The sequence below is a fragment of the Entelurus aequoreus genome, linkage group LG10 (genome assembly GCF_033978785.1).
Source record: "Entelurus aequoreus isolate RoL-2023_Sb linkage group LG10, RoL_Eaeq_v1.1, whole genome shotgun sequence".
NCBI classification, from domain to species: domain Eukaryota; kingdom Metazoa; phylum Chordata; class Actinopteri; order Syngnathiformes; family Syngnathidae; genus Entelurus; species Entelurus aequoreus.
In genome coordinates this window covers 15,063,951-15,075,495 of record NC_084740.1, presented here as the reverse complement: position 1 = coordinate 15,075,495, position 11,545 = coordinate 15,063,951, and the positions used below count along the sequence as shown (strand labels likewise).

At 44.3% G+C, this 11,545-nt stretch overlaps 1 protein-coding gene across 1 annotated transcript in view; it reads left to right on the top strand.

Annotated features, from left to right (window-relative positions):
* The first annotated feature begins 709 nt into the window (after positions 1-709).
* Positions 710-11,545, top strand: part of drd2a (dopamine receptor D2a) — a 196,712-nt gene continuing 185,876 nt past the window's right edge. Inside the window, exon 1 of the mRNA XM_062062048.1 lies at positions 710-1,058. The gene's annotated coding sequence lies outside the window, so the exon portion shown is untranslated. The remainder of the gene's footprint in view (positions 1,059-11,545) is intronic.

The following is an 11,545-nucleotide window of genomic DNA, read 5'->3' as shown; positions in this document are numbered from 1 at the left end:
TGAGTGCACAAAGGTGAGTTTTGTTGATGTTATTGACTTGTGTGGAGTGCTAATCAGACATATTTGGTCACTGCGTGACTGCAAGCTAATCGATGCTAACATGCTATTTAGGCTAGCGATATGTACATATTGCATATGCCTCATTTGTAGCTATATTTGAGCTCATTTAGTTTCCTTTAAGTCCTCTTAATTAAATTTATATCTCATGACACATGTAATATGGCTTTTAATTTTTTGCGGCTCCAGACAGATTTTTTTTTTTGTATTTTTGGTCCAATATGGCTCTTTCAACATTTTGGGTTGCCGACCCCTGCCCTAGCGGCACCCTTGATTGGATGACTGTTTCAGATATCTGTGTTTCTGTATCTGTCCCTATTTCAAATAAACCTGTATATAAGTGCACGGTTCCAAATGTAATTTGTATTCTCTTTTAATTTCCCACCAGGTTACCATCTCCACATCCCCCAAAACAAGATTACGCACGTTAGCGTCATTTGTTTATGGGTTTTTTTCTGAGGCTGGAGCGTGATTTCGCCTCCTATTATTATTGTTGTTATAGTTGTAATTGGTGTTGGGGCTTTTGGGCTGATGTAACCCCGCCTTTTGCACCCGCTCCTGCTCCTCCTCCTCCTCCTCCTCCTCCTCCTCCTCCGCGCTCCTCCTCGCAGTCACCATCAGTGCGCCTTTCCGCTCAGTCGGAAGGGAACTCCGTGCGTAAAAAAAAAAAAGCTGCAGCGAGGAAACGCGCGCTCTCGCATCTTGCAAAAAAAGAGGACATTACTATTTTTCAACTACCGACCTCCACAGCGTTATGCGTTAGTGTGCTCAGCATTATATCCTTTTTTTTCATCTTTGATTTGTCCTGTATTTTTTTTTTTTTTTTTTTTTTGATGGTTCCTAACGTGCCCGATGCTGCTCGCACGATCCGATGCTGCCGCACAAGTCCTTAAGGCGCAAATGAAGACGAATAAAAGTGGGAGCTATAACTGGATTTAACTGGAGGGCAACAGAACGCACGGAAGAACTGAGAAAGATCCACTCCAACTTATGGCGTGAAGGTAAGATTTGCTTATACTGCTAATTTACCCCCTAACGAGACGTGTTGGTCACGTGATGATGACTCAAAATAATCCTTGCACTGATTTTAACTTTGCATCTTTTAACTAGCATTTTCTTAATTGAAGTTATCATACTGCGCAGTTTGCAAATATACATTTGTGAGGATCTCTTCAATTTGTGAGAGTGCACTTGATGCTGCTTTAAAACCCAACAAGAAAATGCACTTTAAATGTTCACTTTGTGAGGCTTTTTTTTTTTTTTTTTTTTTTTGCACCATAACCTGATGTTGACCTTCTGGCTTCACCACAGATTTATGCAATTTTTTTTTTTATTGGTGACATGCAAGAGGAATTAATCGTAGGGACACTTTGTGAGCAGTTGCTTGCTCTGAGAGTTACGAACCCTCAACCGGGTGTAAAATTGGGACCGTAATAAAAATTAAAAAATGGACATACTTATCACAAAAAAAAAAAAAAAAAAAGGAGTCCTGAAAGAGCAAGGATGTCATACTCGTTTTTATTGAAGGCCACATCGCATTTATGGCACAGTATATATATATATATATATATATATATATGAAATTATGAAATTAGGTTAGGAAAAAACACAGAGGCTATTTCATCCCTACAAGCCTGTTTCCGAGGTTTCCCCATTTTATTTAATAAAATCCCCTGAAAAGCAGGGAAACCTACAAAACATGAGATCCATTTGGATATATATATATATACATATATATATATATATATATATATATATATATATATATATATATATATATATATATATATATATACATATATATATATATATATATATATATATATATATATATATATATATATATACACATATATACACACATATATACACACATATATATATATATATATATATATATATATATATATATATATATATATATATATAAACACACACACACGTATATCCCTACAAGCCTGATTATACATTTGGATGTATATATATTTATATCTGGTCGAGGTTACTGTGGTTTATCCGTTATACAGTGCTCAATACCGGGGTAGAGCGGAATATACGTTGGGTCAGGAAAAAACACAGAGGTTATTTCATCCCTACAAGCCTGTTTCGCAGGTTTCCCTGCTCTTAAAATTGTTATGTCGGACTGGGGAAGGAGACGGCACGACAACAGTAGATCAAGCTCCACAGGTTTATTGAGTGCTTGATGAGTGCATGGGGTGTGTATGCTACTATGTGTTTGTATGGAAGGCTTTGTGTGGAAAATAACCGTATGAAAATACCGTGAGGTTTGTTGAGGTGCGTGTTGAATGTTCAGCGTCCAAGTCCAAGGGGGAATAAGCCAAGGGGGGTTCCGAGGTCCGAGCGCGGGTCGATGGCAGGGGGGAGGAGTCTGGAAGTCCAAAACGGGGTCAAGGATCGGGGAGAGCAAACAAAGTCCAGGAGGGAAAAACTGCAGCGGAGGTACACAGCAAAAGCTGAGACACGGGCACTGTGGGGAGAATGAGAGACAAAAATGGGATCAGGAAAAAGGGCACAAGGAACACGAGTAAACGAGCGAGATCAAGAGGGAAGTCAGAGACATGAAGCCTACTGCGAGCAGAGCTACGTTCCGACGAAGAAAAGTCAGCGGCGAGTGTCTGTATGCTCTCGTCCCTCATCAAAGCCAGGTGTGTTGGTCGTTGATTGCCTCCGGCTGCGGCGGAGTGTGGGCGCGGTCTGCGTGGCGAGCGCGGGGGCGTGTCTGGTGCTCACAGCGGAGCCCCTGAGCGCTCCCGCAGAAGAGGGAAGCACAGAGCGCGCGTGCGCCGTAACAAAAATCCCCTGAAGAGCAGGGAAACCTGCGAAATAAATGATACATTTGGATATACTGTATATATAAATGGTTGAGGTTACTGTGGTGTATCTGTTATACAGTGCTCAATATACGTTAGGTCAGGAAAAAACACAGGCTATTTCATCCCTACAAGCCTGTTTTGCAGGTTTCCCTGCTCTTCAGGAGATTTTATTGAATACAATCCCCTGAAGAGCAGGGAAACCTGCAAAACAAATGATACATTTTGATATGTATGTATGTATGTATGTATATATATATAAATATGTCAAGGTTACTGTGGTTTATCCGTAATACAGTGCTCAATACAGGCGTAGAGTGAAATATACGTTAGGTCAGGAAAAAACAGAGGCTATATCATCCCTACAAGCCTGTTTTGCAGGTTTCCCTGCTCTTCAGGGGATTTTATTGAATACATAAAAAATCCCCTGAAGAACAGGGAAACCTGCAAAACAAGTGATACATTTGGATATGTATATATGTATGTATGTATGTATGTATATATATATATATATATATATATATATATATATATATATATATATATATATATATATATATATATATATATATATATATATATATATATATACACTACCGTTCAAAAGTTTGGGGTCACATTGAAATGTCCTTATTTTTGAAGGAAAAGCACTGTACTTTTCAATGAAGATAACTTTAAACTAGTCTTAACTTTAAAGAAATACACTCTATATATTGCTAATGTGGTAAATGACTATTTTAGCTGCAAATGTCTGGTTTTTGGTGCAATATCTACATAGGTGTATAGAGGCCCATTTCCAGCAACTATCACTCCAGTGTTCTAATGGTACAATGTGAAGTGATGTGAAGTGAATTATATTTATATAGCACTTTTCTCTAGTGACTCAAAGCGCTTTACATAGTGAAACCCAATATCTAAGTTACATTTAAACCAGTGTGGGTGGCACTGGGAGCAGGTGGGTAAAGTGTCTTGCCCAAGGACACAACGGCAGTGACTAGGATGGCGGAAGCGGGGATCGAACCTACAACCCTTAAGTTGCTGGCACAGCCACTCTACCAACCGAGCTATACCGCCCCACCAATGTGTTTGCTCATTGGCTCGAAGGCTAATTGATGATTAGAAAACCCTTGTGCAATCATGTTCACACATCTGAAAACAGTTTAGCTCGTTACAGAAGCTACAAAACTGACCTTCCTTTGAGCAGATTGAGTTTCTGGAGCATCACATTCGTGGGGTCAATTGAACGCTCAAAATGGCCAGAAAAAGAGAACTTTCATCTGAAACTCGACAGTCTATTCTTGTTCCTAGAAATGAAGGCTATTCCACAAAATTGTTTGGGTGACCCCAAACTTTTGAACGGTAGTGTGTATATATATATATATATATGTCGAGGTTACTGTGGTTTATCCGTTATACAGTGTTCAATACAGGGGTAGAGTGAAATATATGTTAGGTCAGGAAAATAACACGGAGGCTATTTCATCCCCACAAGCCTGTTTCATAGGTTTCCCTGTTTTATTGAATAAAATCCCCTGGAGAGCAGGGAAACCTGCGAAACAAGCTTGTAGGGATGAAATAGCCTCTGTGTTTTTTTTCCTGACGTAACGTACAGTATATTCCGCTCTACCCCGGTATTGAGCACTGTATAACGGATAAACCACAGTAACCTCGACTATATATATATATATATATATATATATATATATATATATATATATATATATATCCAAATGTATCATCTCGCAATTGCTTATGCATTTGATCATTTGAGTTTGTAACGTACAAATTAATGGATAACTAGCTTTGAAATCAGGAGTCAAGGTGAAAAGCAGATATTTAAGCGTTGATTTTTTTTCAAAAATAGCAATACAGTATATGATAATATATTTGTTGCATGATCGGTTTATTTAAAAGTTTTAACGTTTTTAAGATATGCAATTTTATTCAGTACAAATATTTTTTTCTGTCAAAATGGAAAGAACATATGACTACTCTATTGATGCACATTGTTTCCAGGCGGGCCATATAAAATGATGTGGCGGGCCAGATCTGGCCCCCGTGCCTTGAGTATGGCGTTGTATTTTATGCTAATTTTCTCTCCAGAAAAGGTCCATATACATTGTCCACACTGTGCCACGTCCTCCACACTTATCAAGCCAGACAATTTGACACAAATAGCTGCAGTGAATCAAAGCTAATGGAGGGATTCTGACAACGGTCTGTCTGAAAGGCATGCCACCCTCCTTGTGTGGAATAGAGGACATATCAGAAAATTACATCCGGAAAGCATCTTTGCAGTCCTTTCACCCTCGGTGGAAATTGATTATTTTTGGGGGGGGGGGGGGGTTATTTACATGCACTGTCTTTACGTGGATAAAGGCACAGTAATGCCACAATAGAGGAGGGATTTTGAAGCTTAATCACTTGATGCTCTTGCGGGGTAAATACCGACGTTTGAATTGAACAAAGTGCTCCCCAGAGAGACAATATGGCTTCAGCACACAATGCAGCCGTCACACAAGCCACAGTGGTTCATCAACACACATGCAGGCAAGTGGCTTGTTTGTTTGTTTGCATTCCAACTTCCAAATATCTGAGAAGTGTCGTGGAGCTGACCCGTGATGGCCACAGTGTGATGGAGTTTTGGACCTAACGTATGCTTTTGTTAGGACATGTTGGACATGAATGTTTACTCGATGTGGAAAAATGATATGCAGTTCTTGAATTCTGAATTCTTAGATGCCAATTTTGCCACTCTTAACTCAAAACTCTTGTATCTCAAATCAACGTTTCCCATTGAAATGAATTGAAATCAATTCAATGGGTGCCTGGCCTCCCCAACACGGTACATTCTCAACATGTAATAGGCCTTTTTAAAAGAAAAAACATACTTTTATACAGTGGAACCTCAATTTACAAACTTGATTGGGTCTGGAACATGGTTCGTAAACTGAAAAATGTATATTCTTATGAAGCAGAGTTCCCCCATAAGAATCAATGTAAAGATGGTTCCAAATGGTTCTAGCCTCGAAAAACAGCCCCTATTTTAGTAAAAAACCTTCTCCTCATTCAATGCGTTTTCTTTATTTTCATGACTATTTACATTGTAGATTGTCACTGAAGGCATCAAAACTATGAATGAACACATGTGGAGTTATGTACTTAATGTCGTGTCTTTTGATCATGTTTTTGTTTGGCTATGTTCTGTTTGGTTTTTGGACTCTTTTTAGTTCCTGTTTTCACTCCCTTGCTTTGTTACCATGACAACCATTAGTTTCACCTGTTTCACGTTCGGACTCACGCACCTGTCATTAATCATGTCCTTAGTATTTAAGCTTGTAGTTGCCAGGCAGTCGGCCTGGCGACAATATCCTTACTACTCATGTTACCTCTACTACTTATGCCTGCTCATAGTTTCATGCTGATGTTATTTTCATGCTCTGCTCATGCCACAGTAAGTGTTGTTTGTTCTATGTTCATAGTTTTGCCTTTGCCTTGTCCGGTCCAGTCGTTTTGCACCCAGGGAAAGCAATCCACGCAGTAATTTGTGTTGCCATAGTCCACGTCATGACAGAATGTTGCCAGCATTCCGCTATCCCGCAAGCGACTTGGAGACAATGGACGAGAATACTTAGGAGGTGCTGCGTGCCATGGAGGCGGAGACGCTTCGCTATTCCCCCATGGAGCGCATGGATTTGATGTGCGGGCCTGAAGGCGAACTGGTGCCGATCAGCGCGTCGCCCCAGTCCCGGAAACGCCGCCCAAGACGAAGGACGTCAGGGAAGGCTTTTGCGAGCGGACAGGACGCGTCGCTCCCGCAGGCTCCTCCCCCTCCGGGCGGGAACAGGCTGCTGCCAGCCCCGCAGCCCCAGGATGACATCACAGACCAAGATTTTTTTCCTGAACTCTTTTTCTTTTTGTCACCCGCCCCCAACAAGAGACTCTAAAACCATTATTGAACATTATCAGAACATGTTTTTGGACATTAGAGCAAGGCAATCACAGTCTTCCAGATTTCATGCCCCACCCACATCACAGGACTTTTCTTTTTTTCCGCCCACTCAACCCCAGGTGGGTACGAATGAAAGACATTTTGGACAATTTAGAGCGGAGGATTCTGCCCCCCTCCTGACCTCCCTCCACCCACCCCTAAAAACGGTTCCAGACCGTGGGGAGCACGTCTGGTATCCGCTCCTTGAGGGGGGGGCTAGGGCCGGGAACTTTTCAAGTGGGGTGGCTCAGCTGCGCCCAGCCAGGCAGCAGCCTCCAGCCCGGCCACCACCACCAGTCTTTCGCCATGCCAAGCCACAGCCTCCAGCCCGGCCACCACCACCAGTCTTTCGGCATGCCAAGCCGCAACCTCCGACCCGGCCACCACCACCAGCTTTTCGCCATGCCAAGCCACAGCCTCCAGCCCGGCCACCACCACCAGTCTTTCGGCGTGCCAAGCCACACCCCCAGCTAGGCAAGCACCTGCACCATGGCTAGCTACTGTCACAGCTCCACGGCTAGCTCCACGCCAAGCTCCAAGGCCAGCACCAAAGCCAAGGCTAGCACCAGCTCCAAGGCTAGCACCAGCTCCAAGGCTAGCACGCCAAGCTCCACCACGCCAAGCACCACGGCAGGCTCCAGTACCTGCACCACGCCAAGCTCCATGGCAGGTTCCAGTACCTGCACCACGGCGGGTTACAGTACTTGCACCACGGTAGGTTCCAGTTCCTGCACCACAGCGGGTTCCAGTTCCTGCACCACGCCAACCTTCAGTACCTGCACCACGCCAAGCTTCAGTACCTGCTCCACAGCAAGTTCCAGTACCTCCACCACGCCAAACTCCACGGCAGGTTCCAGTACCTCCACCACGGCGGGCTCCAGTGCCTGCACCACGGCGGGTACCAGTGCCTGCACCACGGCGGGTTCCAGTTCCTGCACCACGCCTAGCTTCAGTACCTGCACCATGCCAAGCTTCAGTACCTTCTCCACGGCAAGTTCCAGTACCTCCACCACGCCAAACTCCTGCACCACGACGGGTACCAGTACCTGCACCATGATGGGTACCAGTACCTGCACCACGACAGGTATCAGTGCCTGCAACGCAACAAGCTCCATGACACCAAGTGCCGCCAGTCGCAGCTCCACGACACCAAGTGCCGCTAGTCGCAGCTCCACGACGCCAAGTGCCGCCAGTCGCAGCTTCACGACGCCAAGTGCCGCCAGTCGCAGCTTCACGACGCCAAGTGCCGCCAGTCGCAGTTCCACGACGCCAAGACCCAAGCCAAGACCCAAGCCAAGACCCAATCCGCCAAGACCCAAGCCAAGACTCAAGCCACCAAGACCCAAGCCAAGACTCAAGCCGCCAAGACCCAAGCCGCCAAGACCCAAGCCGCTAAGACCCAGGCCAAGACCCAAACAGCCAAGACCCAAGCCAAGCTTCGCCGCCTGCTGCACCCACGCCAGACTGTCTGCTGCCGCACCCACGCCAGACTCGTCTGCTGCCGCACCCACGCCTGACTCGTCGTCTGCTTCCACGCCTGCCTCGATGTCGTCTGCTGCATCCACGCCTGCCACCACAACGACGCGCCCGCCTCCTCGTCGGCCACAGATGTGGCCATTCCCGGGTCGTCTGCCACGCCAAGTATGCCGACCTCATCCTTGGCCACGAATGTGGCCATTCCCTGGGCGTCCGCCACGCCAAGTACGCCGACCTCCTCCACCTTTTTTTTTGGACATCTGGTATCTGTCCTTAAGGGGGTGGCTCTGTCATGTCTTTTGATCATGTTTTTGTTTGGCTATGTTCTGTTTGATTTTTGGACTCTTTAGTTCCTGTTTTCACTCCCTTGCTTTGTTACCATGACAACAATTAGTTTCACCTGTTTCACGTTCGGACTCACGCACATGTCATTAATCATGTCCTTAGTATTTAAGCTTGTAGTTGCCAGGCAGTCGGCCTGGCGACAATATCCTTACTATTCATGCTACCTCTACTACTCATGCCTGCTCATAGTTTCATGCTGATGTTATTTTCATGCTCCGCTCATGCCACAGTAAGTGTTGTTTGTTTTATGTTCATAGTTTTGCCTTTGTGCTAGTTTATTGTTTTCATAGCCAAGTTTGTTCTCCGCCTTGTGCGCGCCTTTTGTTTATTCTTTTGATAGAAATTAAACATGTCTTTACCTGCAAGCCTTGTCCGGTCCAGACGTTTTGCACCCAGGGAAAGCAATCCACGCAGTAATTTGCGTCGCCATAGTCCACGTCATGACACCTAACAAAAAAAGGTGAAATAACTGAAAACATGTTTTATATGGTAGTTTCTTCAAAATAGCCACCCTTTACTCGGATTACTGCTTTGCACACTCTTGGCATTCTCTCCATGAGTTTCAAGCACACCTATGAAGTGAAAACCATTGCAGGTGACTACCTATTGAAGCTCATGGAGAGAATGCCAAGAGTGTGCAAAGCAGTAATCAAGAATAGTCATGAAAATAAAGAAAACACATTGAATGAGGAGGTTTTTTACTCATTTACATTTACTCTTTACTCATTTCCATAGTTGTAAAAACAAAGTTATTTCGACGTCTAGCTATAAGGTAATGCTGCTGATGGTGAGGTGGCTACTTGTCCAGGGTGTACACCGCCTTCTGCCCGAAAGCAGCTAAGATAGGCTCCAGCACCCCCTGCGACCTCAAAAGGGACAAGCGGTAGAAAATGGATGGATGGATGGATGCTGTAGCAAGTACGACCAGATGTTTTGATGTTTGATGCTTGTAACTCATATTTTTGCTTGCATCTTAAGGTATAATAATTAGCTGAGAGACAAAATACCTACGTTTAGATACCACCGTATACAATAATTTTATAATAATTTTATTTGCTTAAGATACCCTCTCACCTTGCGATAGTATGCCATACCAAACGATACACCCGATCATATATTAAACTGTGCCTTACCATACCACAATGTAACAAGCCATACTGTACCATACAGTACTACACAACAGTGTTTCTTAACCTTAAGGTTTAGGGCCCACTGTTGGACTGCGAGCGCCCCAAAAACATATCTGTTTCTCAGCTGCGGTTCGTACGGGCCGCAGTGGCAATCGGCTGTAATACACTTTACCACCACGTGTGGCTGTAATGACACTATCAAACAAGAAGTCATAGAGAAGGTACTCCGGCTTCCTCCCACCTCCAAAAAAAACATGCACCTGGGGATAGGTTGATTGGCAACACTAAATTGGCTCAAGTGTGTGAATGTGAGTGTGAATGTTGTCTGTCTATCTGTGTTGGCCCTGTGATGAGGTGGCGACTTGTCCAGGGTGTACACCGCCTTCCGCCCGAATGCAGCTGAGATAGGCTCCAGTACCCCCCGCGACCCCGAAAGGGACAAGCGGTAGAAAATGGATGGATGGATGGGTTAAAAATATTTTTTGCAAACCAGTAATAATAATCTGCAGATGTGCTGTTGTTGAGTGTCTGTGCTGTCTAGAGCTCGGCAGAGTAACCATGTAATACTCTTCCATATCAGTAGGTGGCAGTAGCTAATTGCTTTGTAGATGTCGGGAACATGGTTTGTCGTGATCACAATATGCAGACGACAGTGTGCAGGTAAAAAGGTATCTAATGCTTGAACCAAAAATAAACAAAAGGCGAGGGCCGCTAAGAAAAAGCAGTGAAGATTAAGGAAGGCTATGCAAAACGGAACTAAAACTGAACAGGTTGCAAAATAAACAAAAACAGAATGCTGGATGACAGCAAAGACTTACTGTGGAGCAAAGACGAACATGACATGACAGTCAACAATGTCCCAGCAAAGAAGGATAGCGACAACTTAAATAGCCTTGATGGCGAAAACAAAGCAGGTGCGGGGAATAGTGCTCAAGGAAGACATGAAACTGCAACAGGAAAATACCAACAAAACAGGAAAAGCCACCAAAATAGGTGCGCAAGACAAGAACTAAAACACTACACACAGGAAAAGACCAAAAAACTCAAAATAAGTCACGGCGTGATGTGACAGGTCGTGACAGTATATTGAGACAAGAGCTATATCGATGCATGGTTGGTTATGGTTTGAACTCATATCCAACACTTTTTATTGTCAATATCGACGGCTGAGTTTCATTTTTTTTATGTTTTCTGCTGGTGGTGTGCCGCCGCATTTTTTCAATGGAAAAAAATGTGCTTTGGCTCTAAAAAGGTTGAAAAACACTGCTCTAAACCATAATATGGAAGTAAAATAAGACAATATATGCAAAGACATTGTGGCAGCATCAACGTGAGCCAGGTGGAAATCAAATCGGCTGAGTGGGAGCATTTTGGTTAGCCCAGAATGACACCCCCCCCCCACCCGCCCCCCCCCCCCCCAAAAAAAAAAAAAAAAAGGCAAAGGGATGCAGACAGGAGCTCCTGTGACCTTTGCGTGCGGTTCTGTCAGGATCATCAGAGCACTTGAAGTACAGAAGAATACTTTCCCGCAGCAGTGCATACTACTAAACGCATGCTAGAACTGACCTCCAAATAACAAGGCCCTCCCCCCCGAACCCTCCCGAAATAACAGTGGGATTCGTACATATTTCAGGCATGTTGCATAAGAGTTACGTGAGCGTCCAGCAGCGGCATGACGCCGGCGCAGGTTGAGTTCTTATGTCTCGCGGCATGGT